Source organism: Gadus macrocephalus, chromosome 14 (genome assembly GCF_031168955.1).
Source record: "Gadus macrocephalus chromosome 14, ASM3116895v1".
NCBI classification, from domain to species: Eukaryota; Metazoa; Chordata; class Actinopteri; order Gadiformes; family Gadidae; genus Gadus; species Gadus macrocephalus.
The window spans coordinates 3,557,185-3,569,684 of NC_082395.1; the positions used below are offsets into that span (position 1 = coordinate 3,557,185).

General features: G+C 37.3%; 1 long non-coding RNA gene across 1 annotated transcript; it reads right to left on the reverse strand.

The window, feature by feature from the left end:
* Nucleotides 1-1,114: 1,114 nt before the first annotated feature.
* Nucleotides 1,115-1,662, reverse strand: LOC132472570 (uncharacterized). The gene is made up of 2 exons (XR_009529104.1): nt 1,497-1,662; nt 1,115-1,375 (listed from the first exon to the last, which is right to left on the reverse strand). It is a non-coding gene; the product is annotated as an uncharacterized LOC132472570 (long non-coding RNA).
* Nucleotides 1,663-12,500: the final 10,838 nt, after the last annotated feature.

A 12,500-nucleotide genomic window follows, 5' to 3' on the forward strand; every position in this document is an offset into this window, starting at 1 on the left:
CAAAGCTTTTCAAATCTTATTTGGAAAATAACTTCACATGGTGTGTCTTTTTACAATTTATTTGTTACCAGCATTCGTAGCGTTGATCAGCAGTGAAATAGTCTGCTATAAGACGTTGACGACGCGTAGCAACCGAAGACGCTGGGGTTGACAAGTTACCGAACTACTACCCATGCAAGTGAACAGAGCGTTCGACGGCATTGAGAAGACCCGTGTAACAAAGGCCTATAAAATGTCTGTTTATGGCAAAGATTTCTCCTCAGATTAGGCCAATAAAGCAATGATAACAAAAACAAAAAAAACACAAACGCTCGATCAAAGGCCCGGCCCGAACCGGCGGGCCGGGTCGCGTCAATCACAACCCTCATTGTTTAACATGAATTGGCTAAACAAATGACAACTGTAGCATATTTAAACACAATTCAAATTTTGCAGCGAATTATTTCCATCGGTCATTCTCAGTGGCGGCTGGCAATCAAACATGTTGGTGGGGCACAGTAACAGATAGGGGGTCTGAGGTTCCCACCCCCCCCCCCCCATATTTTTTTTTTAATTTAATAGATTTGATTTCCTGTATTCTGGTGCATTTTGGGGATGGCCACTACCTATTTACCTACTTTTCATTCAGATTCATGGCCTACATCCTGACTTGCCGGGCCTGGACAAGCTTACACTGCATATACAGGCCTACTTCATGGCCATTCCACCAGCCATTGCTATTTGACCCATTGTTGTTATTCTGATATTGAGACAAATCATGATCACTGTCCTATAGCGTCCATTTTTTGTGAGTCTCAATGTCTACTTCAAATGCAGTTAGAAATATGGGACAGTTGCTTAATTTTGTTTATATGCTACGGGGCCGAAAGACTAAATTTATATGTAACTTACTTGCTCCTTTTAAGATTGCTTGGGGAGTCCAATTCCTCCACTGAAAAGGGTGGAAAGTGCTTACAACTCTCTGCTAGCTAGCGATCTATGACACTGTTGTTTTTTATTGGTCGTCATGAAAAAAACAAAAGGGGTAACACTGTCGATATTTATCAAATAAAACATGAGGGGTAACACTGTTGTTTTTTATTGGTCGTCATGAAGAAAAACATGAGGGGTAACACTGTTGTCTTTGTCAAATAAAATATAAGGGGTAACACTGTCGTTTTTTATCAGTCGTCATGAAAAAACCATAAGGGGTAACACTGTCGTTTTTTATTGGTCGTCATGAAAAAAAACATAAGGGAAATAATAGAAAAACACACATACATTTTAATGTCATGTATATCCTCTTTATTGATGATTGATCATTGTGTATTGTCATCGCCTCAGTGATGCAGTGGAGTGTACTCTGCCTAACCCACTGGAGACCGCGGCTCAATTTCTGTGGAAAACACAATTTCTTTAATTTGAAACGTAAAGCTATCATGTCTATTGTCATATATAGCCACAGACATATTTGAATTATAATTCTCAGTGGGAAGTGGAGAGAGCTGTGAGCTAACCCCCTGGAGACCGGGGTTCAAGTCCGGTTGATGTCCTCTGTTGGAAGACTCTTATCACTATTTCATGCAAATTATAAAGTCAAGTACAACCATTGTGTTGACATTATTCGGTGTCTTGATAGTGCATTGATAAGTTCGGTGGTTAATACTCTAAACAGCTCAGGTTCGGATCCCTGCAAAAACGTTCACAGGGGTACCACTGGTGTTTTTTATTGGTCAACATGGAAAAAACGGGTAACACTGATGTTTTTCTTTGGGCGTCATGAAAAAAAACAAAAGGGGTAACACTGTTGTTTTTTATTGGTCGTCATGAAAAAAAACATATGGGGTAGCACTGTTGTTTTTTATTGGTCGTCATGAAAAAAAACATAAGGGGTAACACTGTTGTTTTTAATTGGTCGTCATGAAAAAAAACATAAGGGGTAACACTGTCGTTTTTTAGTGGTCGTCATGAAAAAAAACATAAGGTGTAACACTGTTGTTATATATTGGTCGTCATGAAAAAAAACACAAGGGGTAACACTGTTGTTTTTTATTGGTCGTCTAGAAACAAAACATAAGGGGTAGCTCTGTCGTTTTTTATCGGCCGTCATGAAATAAACATAAGGGGTAAACCTGTCGATATTGATCAAATAAAACATAGGGGGTAACAGTGTTGTTTTTCTTTGGTCGTCATGAAAAAAAACAAAAGGGGTAACACTGTTGTCTTTGTCAAATAAAATATAAGTCGTTTTTTATTGGTCGTCATGTTGTTTTTCTTTGGTCGTCATGAAAAAAAACATAAGGGGTAACACTGTTGTTTTTTATTGGTCGTCAAGAAAAAAAACATACAGGGTAACTCTGTCGTTTTTTATCGGCCGTCATGAAATAAACATAAGGGGTAAACCTGTCGATATTGATCAAAATAAAACATAGGGGGTAACAGTGTTGTTTTTCTGTGGTCGTCATGAAAAAAACCATAAGGGGTAACACTGTTGTTTTTGATTGGTCGTCATGAAAAAAAACACAAGGGGTAACACTGTTGTTTTTTATTGGTCGTCATGAAGAAAAACATAAGGGGTAACACTTTTGTCTTTGTCAAATAAAATATAAGGGGTAACACTGTCGTTTTTTATCAGTTGTCATGAAAAAAACATAAGGGTTAACACTGTCGTTTTTTATTGGTCGTCATGAAAAAAAACATAAGGGGTAACACTGTTGTTTTTGATTGGTTGTCATGAAAAGAAACACAAGGGGTAACACTGTTGTTTTTTATTGGTCGTCATGAAGAAAAACATAAGGGGTAACACTGTTGTCATTGTCAAATAAAATATAAGGGGTAACACTGTCGTTTTTTATCAGTCGTCATGAAAAAACCATAAGGGGTAACACTGTCGTTTTTTATTGGTCGTCATGAAAAAAAAAAACACATGCATTTTAATGTCATGTATATCCTCTTTATTGATGATTGATCATTGTGTATTGTCATCGCCTCAGTGGTGCAGTGGAGTGTACTCTGCCTAACCCACTGGGGACCGCGGCTCAATTTCTGTGGAAAACACAATATCTTTAATTTGAAATGTAAAGCTATCATGTCTATTGTCATATATAACCACAGACATATTTAAATTATAAATCTCAGTGGGTAGTGGAGAGAGCTGTGAGCTAACCCCCTGGAGACCGGGGTTCAAGTCCGGTTGATGTCATCTGTTGGAAGACTCTTGTTTCTATTTCATGCGAATTATAAAGTCAAGTATAACCATTGTGTTGTCATTATTCGGTGTCTTGATGGTGCATTGATAAGTTCGGAGGTTAATACTCTAAACAGCTCAGGTTTGGATCCCTGCAAAAACGTTGACAGGGGTACCACTGGTGTTTATTATTGGTCAACATGGAAAAAACATGAGGGGTAACTGTCGTTTTTTATCGGCCATCATGAAATAAACAAGGGGAAACACTGTCGATATTCATCAAATAAAACATAGGGGGTAACACTGTTGTTTTTCTTTGGTCATCATGAAAAAAAACAAAAGGGGTAACACTGTTGTTTTTTATTGGTCGTCATGAAAAAAACATATGGGGTAACACTGTTGTTTTTTATTGGTCGTCATGAAAAAAACATAAGGGGTAACACTGTTGTTTTTTATTGGTCGTCATGAAAAAAACGTATGGGGTAACACTGTTGTTTTTTATTGGTCGTCATGAAAAAAACATAAGGGGTAACACTGTTGTTTTTTATTGGTCGTCATGAAAAAAAACATAAGGGGTAACACTGTTGTTTTTTATTGGTCGTCATGAAAAAAAACATAAGGGGTAACACTGTTGTCTTTGTCAAATAAAATATAAGTCATTTTTTTGGTCCTCATGAAAAAAAACATAAGGGGTAACACTGTTGTTTTTTATTGGTCGTCATGAAAAAAAACATAAGGGGTAACACTGTTGTTTTTTATTGGTCGTCATGAAAAAAAACATAAGGGGTAACACTGTTGTTTTTTATTGGTCTTCATGAAAAACAACATAAGGGGTAACACTGTTGTCTTTGTCAAATAAAATATAAGTCATTTTTTTGGTCCTCATGAAAAAAAACATAAGGGGTAACACTGTTGTTTTTAATTGGTCATCATGAAAAAAAACATTGGGGGTAACACTGTTGTTTTTTATTGGTCGTCATGAAGAAAAACATAAGGGGTAACACTTTTGTCTTTGTCAAATAAAATATAAGGGGTAACACTGTCGTTTTTTATCAGTTGTCATGAAAAAAACATAAGGGGTAACACTGAAGTTTTTTATTGGTCGTCATGAAAAAAAACATAAGGGGGAACACTGTTGTTTTTTATTGGTCGTCATGAAGAAAAACATAAGGGGTAACACTGTTGTCATTGTCAAATAAAATATAAGGGGTAACACTGTCGTATTTTATCAGTCGTCATGAAAAAACCATAAGGGGTAACACTGTCGTTTTTTATTGGTCGTCATGAAAAAAAAAAACACATACATTTTAATGTCATGTATATCCTCTTTATTGATGATTGATCATTGTGTATTGTCATCGCCTCAGTGGTGCAGTGGAGTGTACTCTGCCTAACCCACTGGGGACCGCGGCTCAATTTCTGTGGAAAACACAATATCTTTAATTTGAAACGTAAAGCTATCATGTCTATTGCAGCGCTATTGCAGAGCTGTGAGCTAACCCCCTGGAGACCGGAGTTCAAGTCCGGTTGATGTCATCTGTTGGAAGACTCTTATTTCTATTTCATGCGAATTATAAAGTTAAGTATAACCATTGTGTTCTCATTATTCGGTGTCTTGTTGGTGCATTGATAAGTTCGGAGGTTAATACTCTAAACAGCTCAGGTTTGGATCCCTGCAAAAACGTTGACAGCGGTACCACTGGTGTTTTTTATTGGTCAACATGGAAAAAACATGAGGGGTAACTGTCGTTTTTTATCGGCCATCATGAAATAAACATAAGGGGAAACACTGTCAATATTCATCAAATAAAACATAGGCGGTAACACTGTTGTTTTTCTTTGGTCATCATGAAAAAAAACAAAAGGGGTAACACTGTTGTTTTTTATTGGTCGTCATGAAAAAAACATATGGGGTAACACTGTTGTTTTTTATTGGTCGTCATGAAAAAAACATAAGGGGTAACACTGTTGTTTTTTATTGGTCGTCATGAAAAAAACATATGGGGTAACACTGTTGTTTTATATTGGTTGTCATGAAAAAAACATAAGGGGTAACACTGTTGTTTTTTATTGGTCGTCATGAAAAAAAACATAAGGGGTAACACTGTTGTTTTTTATTGGTCGTCATGAAAAAAAACATAAGGGGTAACACTGTTGTTTTTTATTGGTCTTCATGAAAAACAACGTAAGGGGTAACACTGTTGTTTTTAATTGGTCATCATGAAAAAAAACATAGGGGGTAACACTGTTGTTTTTCTTTGGTCGTCATGAGAAAAACCTCAAGGGGTAACACTGTCGTTCTTTATTGGTCATCATGAAAAACATCATAAGGGGTAACACTGTTGTTTTTTATGGTTGTCATGAAAAAAAACATAAGGGGTAACACTGATGTTTTTTATTGGTCATCAAGAAAAAAAACATAAGGGGTAACTCTGTCGTTTTTTTTCGGCCGTCATGAAATAAACATAAGGGGTAAACCTGTCGATATTGATAAAATAAAACATTGGGGGTAACAGTGTTGTTTTTCTTTGGTCGTCATGAAAAAAAACACAAGGGGTAACACTGTCGTTTTAATGAAATGAAACATGAGGGGTAACACTGTAGTTTTTATCAAATGAAACATAAGGGGTAACACTGACGTTTTTTATCGGTCGTCATGAAAAAAACATATGGGGTAACACTGTTGTTTTTTATTGGTCGTCATGAAAAAAAACATAAGGGGAAACACTGTTGTTTTTTATTGGTCGTCATGAAAAAAAACATAAGGGGTAACACTGTTGTTTTTTATTGGTCTTCATGAAAAACAACATAATGGGTAACACTGTTGCCTTTGTAAAATAAAATATAAGTCGTTTTTTATTGGTCCTCATGAAAAAAAACATAAGGGGTAACACTGTTGTTTTTAAGTGGTCATCATGAAAAAAAACATAGGGGGTAACACTGTTGTTTTTCTTTGGTCGTCATGAAAAAAACCACAAAGGGTAACACTGTCGTTTTTTATTGGTCGTCATGAAAAAAAACATAAGGGGTAACACTGTTGTTTTTTATTGGTCGTCAAGAAAAAAAACATAAGGGGTAACTCTGTCGTTTTTTATCGGCCGTCATGAAAAAAAACATAAGGGGTAACACTGTTGTTTTTTATTGGTAAACATGGGAAAAACATGAGGGATAACTGTCGTTTTTTATCGGCCGTCATGAAATAAACATAAAGGGTAACACTGTCGATATTCATCAAATAAAACATAGGGGGTAACACTGTTGTTTTTCTTTGGTCGTCATGAAAAAAAACAAAAGGGGTAACACTGTAGTTTTTTAATGGTCGTCATGAAAAAAAACATAAGGGTTAACACTGTTGTTTTTTATTGGTCGTCATGAAAAAAAACATAAGGGGTAACACTGATGTTTTTTATTGGTCTTCATGAAAAACAACATAAGGGGTAACACTGTTGTCTTTGTCAAATAAAATATCAGTCGTTTTTTATTGGTCCTCGTGAAAAAAAACATGAGGGGTAACACTGTTGTTTTTAATTGGTCGTCATGAAAAAAAACATAGGGGGTATTACTGTTGTTTTTCTTTGGTCGTCATGAAAAAAACCACAAGGGGTAACACTGTCGTTTTTTATTGGTCGTCATGAAAAAAAACATGAGGGGTAACACTGTCGTTTTTTATCGGCCGTCATGAAATAAACATAAGGGGTAAACCTGTCGATATTGATCAAATAAAACATAGGGGGTAACAGTGTTGTTTTTCTTTGGTCGTCATGAAAAAAAACACAAGGGGTAACACTGTTGTCTTTGTCAAATAAAATATAAGGGGTAACACTGTCGTATTTTATTGGTCGTCATGAAAAAAAACATATTTGAAAATAAATAAATAATTGTCCTTGTCAAATAAAACATAAGGGGTAACACTGTTGTTTTTAAGTGGTCATCATGAAAAAAAACATAGGGGGTAACACTGTTGTTTTTCTTTGGTCGTCATGAAAAAAACCACAAGGGGTAACACTGTCGTTTTTTATTGGTCGTCATGAAAAAAAACATAAGGGGTAACACTGTTGTTTTTTATTGGTCGTCAAGAAAAAAAACATAAGGGGTAACTCTGTCGTTTTTTATCGGCCGTCATGAAAAAAAACATATGGGGTAACACTGTTGTTTTTTATTGGTAAACATGGAAAAAACATGAGGGATAACTGTCGTTTTTTATCGGCCGTCATGAAATAAACATAAAGGGTAACACTGTCGATATTCATCAAATAAAACATAGGGGGTAACACTGTTGTTTTTCTTTGGTCGTCATGAAAAAAAACAAAAGGGGTAACACTGTTGTTTTTTATTGGTCGTCATGAAAAACAACATTAGGGGTAACACTGTTGTCTTTGTCAAATAAAATATAAGTCTTTTTTTGGTCCTCATGAAAAAAAACATAAGGGGTAACACTGTTGTTTTTAATTAGTCGTCATGAAAAAAACCACAAGGGGTAACACTGTCGTTTTAATGAAATGAAACATGAGGGGTAACACTGTAGTTTTTATCAAATGAAACATAAGGGGTAACACTGACGTTTTTTATCGGTCGTCATGAAAAAAACATATGGGGTAACACTGTTGTTTTTTATTGGTCGTCATGAAAAAAAACATAAGGGGAAACACTGTTGTTTTTTATTGGTCGTCAAGAAAAAAACATAAGGGGTAACTCTGTCGTTTTTTATCGGCCGTCATGAAAAAAAACATAAGGGGTAACACTGTTGTTTTTTATTGGTAAACATGGAAAAAACATGAGGGATAACTGTCGTTTTTTATCGGCCGTCATGAAATAAACATAAAGGGTAACACTGTCGATATTCATCAAATAAAACATAGGGGGTAACACTGTTGTTTTTCTTTGGTCGTCATGAAAAAAAACAAAAGGGGTAACACTGTTGTTTTTTATTGGTCGTCATGAAAAAAAACATAAGGGGTAACACTGATGTTTTTTATTGGTCTTCATGAAAAACAACATAAGGGGTAACACTGTTGTCTTTGTCAAATAAAATATAAGTCGTTTTTTATTGGTCCTCGTGAAAAAAAACATAAGGGGTAACACTGTTGTTTTTAATTGGTCGTCATGAAAAAAAACATAGGGGGTATTACTGTTGTTTTTTCTTTGGTCGTCATGAAAAAAACCACAAAGGGTAACACTGTTGTTTTTTATTGGTCGTCATGAAAAAAAACATGAGGGGTAACACTGTCGTTTTTTATCGGCCGTCATGAAATAAACATAAGGGGTAAACCTGTCGATATTGATCAAATAAAACATAGGGGGTAACAGTGTTGTTTTTCTTTGGTCGTCATGAAAAAAAACACAAGGGGTAACACTGTTGTCTTTGTCAAATAAAATATAAGGGGTAACACTGTCGTATTTTATTGGTCGTCATGAAAAAAAACATATTTGAAAATAAATAAATAATTGTCCTTGTCAAATAAAACATAAGGGGTAACACTGTTGTTTTTCATCAGTCATCATGGGAAAAAAACATAAGGGGTAACAATGTCGTTTTTATCAAATGAAACGTAAAGGGTAACACTGTATAGAATATTATAGAATAGAATAGAAACACACACACACACACACACACACACACACACACACACACACACACACACACACATCAGATGGATCCGACCGGGATTTCCGTTGCGATGGGTTTCCTCCATCAGCGACTTATACAATAAACAAATTATGTAAAACAAAACCCCTTTCATTTTAAAATAATAGTATGCAAATATGTTGAATAGGCCTCCATCTTTGTTATACTTTTAAAATGTTCCTATATACCCTATTTTATAGCTTACACACTGATATTTTAAAACAGGAATGCGAAATGCGAAATGCATCCTGGGATATTTAACGGTCCCAAGTCCACACCATGGACAAATTGGGGTAGCCCCACCACTGAGTAAAATAATCTCCGTCCACTTCAACAGAGAAACACTGAGCAGCGCATTTCAATGTTTCCAGTCCAATACACATTGCATTGGGCTGGTGGGGCTAGAGCCCCTCTTGCACCTCCAGACGAACTCAGCCGGAAGAAGCAAGCCAGGGTCGACTAAAAATTAAATAAAAGCGCCGAACTTGTTATTTTATAGTACTCTCTGGGAAGATTATTTTTTAAATATATATATATATATATATAAAAATATAATATATATATTTTTATATATATATATATATATATATATATATATATATATATATATATATATATATATAAAAATATATATATTATATTTTTTATATATATATATTTTTTCTTTTCTTTTTTTCTTGTGAGAGTAGCGACTGGTCATTCTGACCGGGGACATTTAGAATTGTCGGTCCTCCTCATTCTTTTCTGGTCAATGACCGGTAATAACCGACAACGGAAACTCTGCTATAAACCGGCCTAACTTTTACCGTCAACACCGAACCCCTTCTTCTTTGCACGGCTGTCAACTTCCGGAACATTCGCTAGTTAGATTTTCTCAAACAGCAGTTTCAAGTACGGGAAGCATAGAACTAACGTTAGCCAAGTGGGGGCTCCATGATTGCTAAATCTAACGAGGGAGGTAAAATTGCCATTAAAGGTTGGGTATGGGATTTGCGAAACGCCAGCAGATTTTGAAAATACACAACTCAAATGGTCCTACCCCCTCTCCTTCAACGCTGACTCTGACTCCACCCATTACAAGTACCTGGACGCGCAATCATGCACGAGCGCGAACACAGATGCGCGAGAGCGAGCCAGGCTAGCGTAGGTTTTCGTTAAACAACATGGCAACATTAAACATGGGGAAGGTGGCGTCTTGTCTGCCATGGAAATTGTCTTCTACTGCTAGGTCCAAATGTGGATTAACTAGTTCCAGTAGCTACCGCAGGATAACAACAAACAGGAGCTTGCTCTGGGTCACGAGTATTGCACAAAGGGGTCGCGCGCGGGGCGCGGGGGAGAGGGAGTGCAGTACGACCGTTTGATTGACGTACTTACTGTCCAATGCAACTCGGTGGCTCTGGAAATCATTGGCTGGAGTTTTTCGAGCCCTGCCCGTTCCACAGATGATTGACTTGTTTAATTTTCATTTCAGTAATTTTAACTCACTGGCTGTAAGTGGGTTATGATAAGGATTTCAAGTAATTCTGCAAAAATTGCCAAAAAAGCGAATTCCATACCCAACCTTTAAGGAAGGAAAGCATAGTATGCCTCGCGACTGTGCTATGCCTTGCGAAACCCAGTATGCCTTTCGAAACACCTCGTGATTGGTCGATGAAACGCTACCAGGAACGCCTAAAGGGCGTTCTTGTGTCATGACGGAAACGCCCAAGCCTGCAGCTGGACCCTTCTCAGATAATTAGCTCATAATTACGAGATACATATCTCGTAATTATGAGATGACTATCTCGTAATCACCCTCCCCCACTCGCTCCCCACTGCCTATCCTTCTCCCCCTCTCTCCCGTTACTCAATGTCCCTCTGCCTGCCTCGCTCCCTGTCGCTCAATCACTCTCCCACCCTTTCTCACTCCCCTCCCTTTTACAATTTCTCTCTCTTTCTCTCTCTCTATCACAAACACACACACAATATGCCATATATTTAATGTATTTAGCTCTTCATCTCATCTGTAATGACGAAAAGCAACATAAAACTTTACAATCAAAGCAGCTTGAAGGGCTGTCGCCTTTTCGTATTTGAGCTTAACTTTGAATTCCACCAGAGGGCGCCACAGTACAAACCAGCGACCCAGCTACGATCCCTCCCTGGTTCCTACCCGTGGGGACTCAGCAGGTGTGCAACAAACATGCAGCTTAGATGTTTTTCTCATTTGTTGCTGAATCCTGTTAACACACTCCTGTCACCAACATGCCGGTTGCTGGTCCCATGATACTGTAGGTATAGTAGTGTAGTATAGAGTAGTATACTACAATATACCAATAGTATAGCATATACTTAATACTACTAGTATAGCATATAGTAGTATAGTATCAACTGTAGGCGTAAAATACTAGAATGCCCTTTGTTTAGCTAAAAGCTACTCTACTTATTTCCTTACCCTACTACTGTAATGAAATTAAGAAAGAACTTTGAAATGTTATACTTTTTGATTTAGTGTAACTTTGCACTGGTGCTAAGGAAAGACACATAAATGAGCGAATCAAAACATAATGACCTCTAATATTAGCAATGGAGCAATATATGGAGCAATATATGAAGTGTGCCATGTTCCTGGGAAAAAAAATATAAATACAATTGTAATTGAAATGAAAACGCTCAGTAATATTTTTCTACGTTGTTGGAAGGATACAATTTACATGCTGCCACCTTTAGTTTGACTTTGTGCGCTTTGGAGCATCTGTTATTAACATAAGATGCAACAGACATGACATTAACGTGGGAGGTAATGATAGAAGATGAGAAGGATGGGTCAAATTGACCTGTTGCTGTCCTCATATTAAATTAGGTCCGCTGTGATTGGCTGACTGATGGCCCAAAATGGTAGAAGAGACTTGAATATAATTATTTAATTCGCTTTGCGTTGAAAATCACCAGAGGAAACGTCTGATGTTTCCACTCTAGGCTGATGAGTCTCCATGGACCATTGTCACTAGGGTGATGGTCCATCGCTGGGCTGATGTTTCCACGGACCATCGTTACACTGAACTGATGTTTCCATGGACCATCTTCACACAAAGCTGATGTTTCCATGGACCATCGTTCCACTGAACTGATGTTTCCATGGACCATCATCATACTGAACTGATGTTTCAGTGGACCATCGTCACACTAGGCTAATGTTTCCATGGACCATCGTCACACTGAACAGATTTTTCCATGGACCATCGTCACACTGGTCTAAGGAACATCATGGTATTGTTATGCTATTGTTATAGCGTAACATTGTTTTGTATGACGGAGAGATGGTAGAATTGTAACAGTCAGAGCAGGAGTTGAGTAGTGGCATGCCAGAGCTCTCCTCAGTGTGTGTTGGGATTGCTGGTTTAACCTGTGTGCATTGATTGGTCAATGCACCACAAACACATGTGCAGCCTGACTGAGCCCAGATTCTAATCAATAGGACTCGCGCCAGGTGAGGCTGCTCCAAAGACCCATCAATCAAACAGACCCCACAAAGTACTTTATAGGGTGTGTTTCTGTGTATGTGTGTGTAGGTGTTTGTGTATGTGCATGTGTGTTTGTGTGTGTGTGTGTGTTTGTGTATGTGCATGTGTGTATGTGTTTGTATCTGTGTGTGTGTTTTTGTGTATATATGTGTGTGTGTGTGTGTGTGTGTGTGTGTGTGTGTGTGTGTGTGTGTGTGTGTGT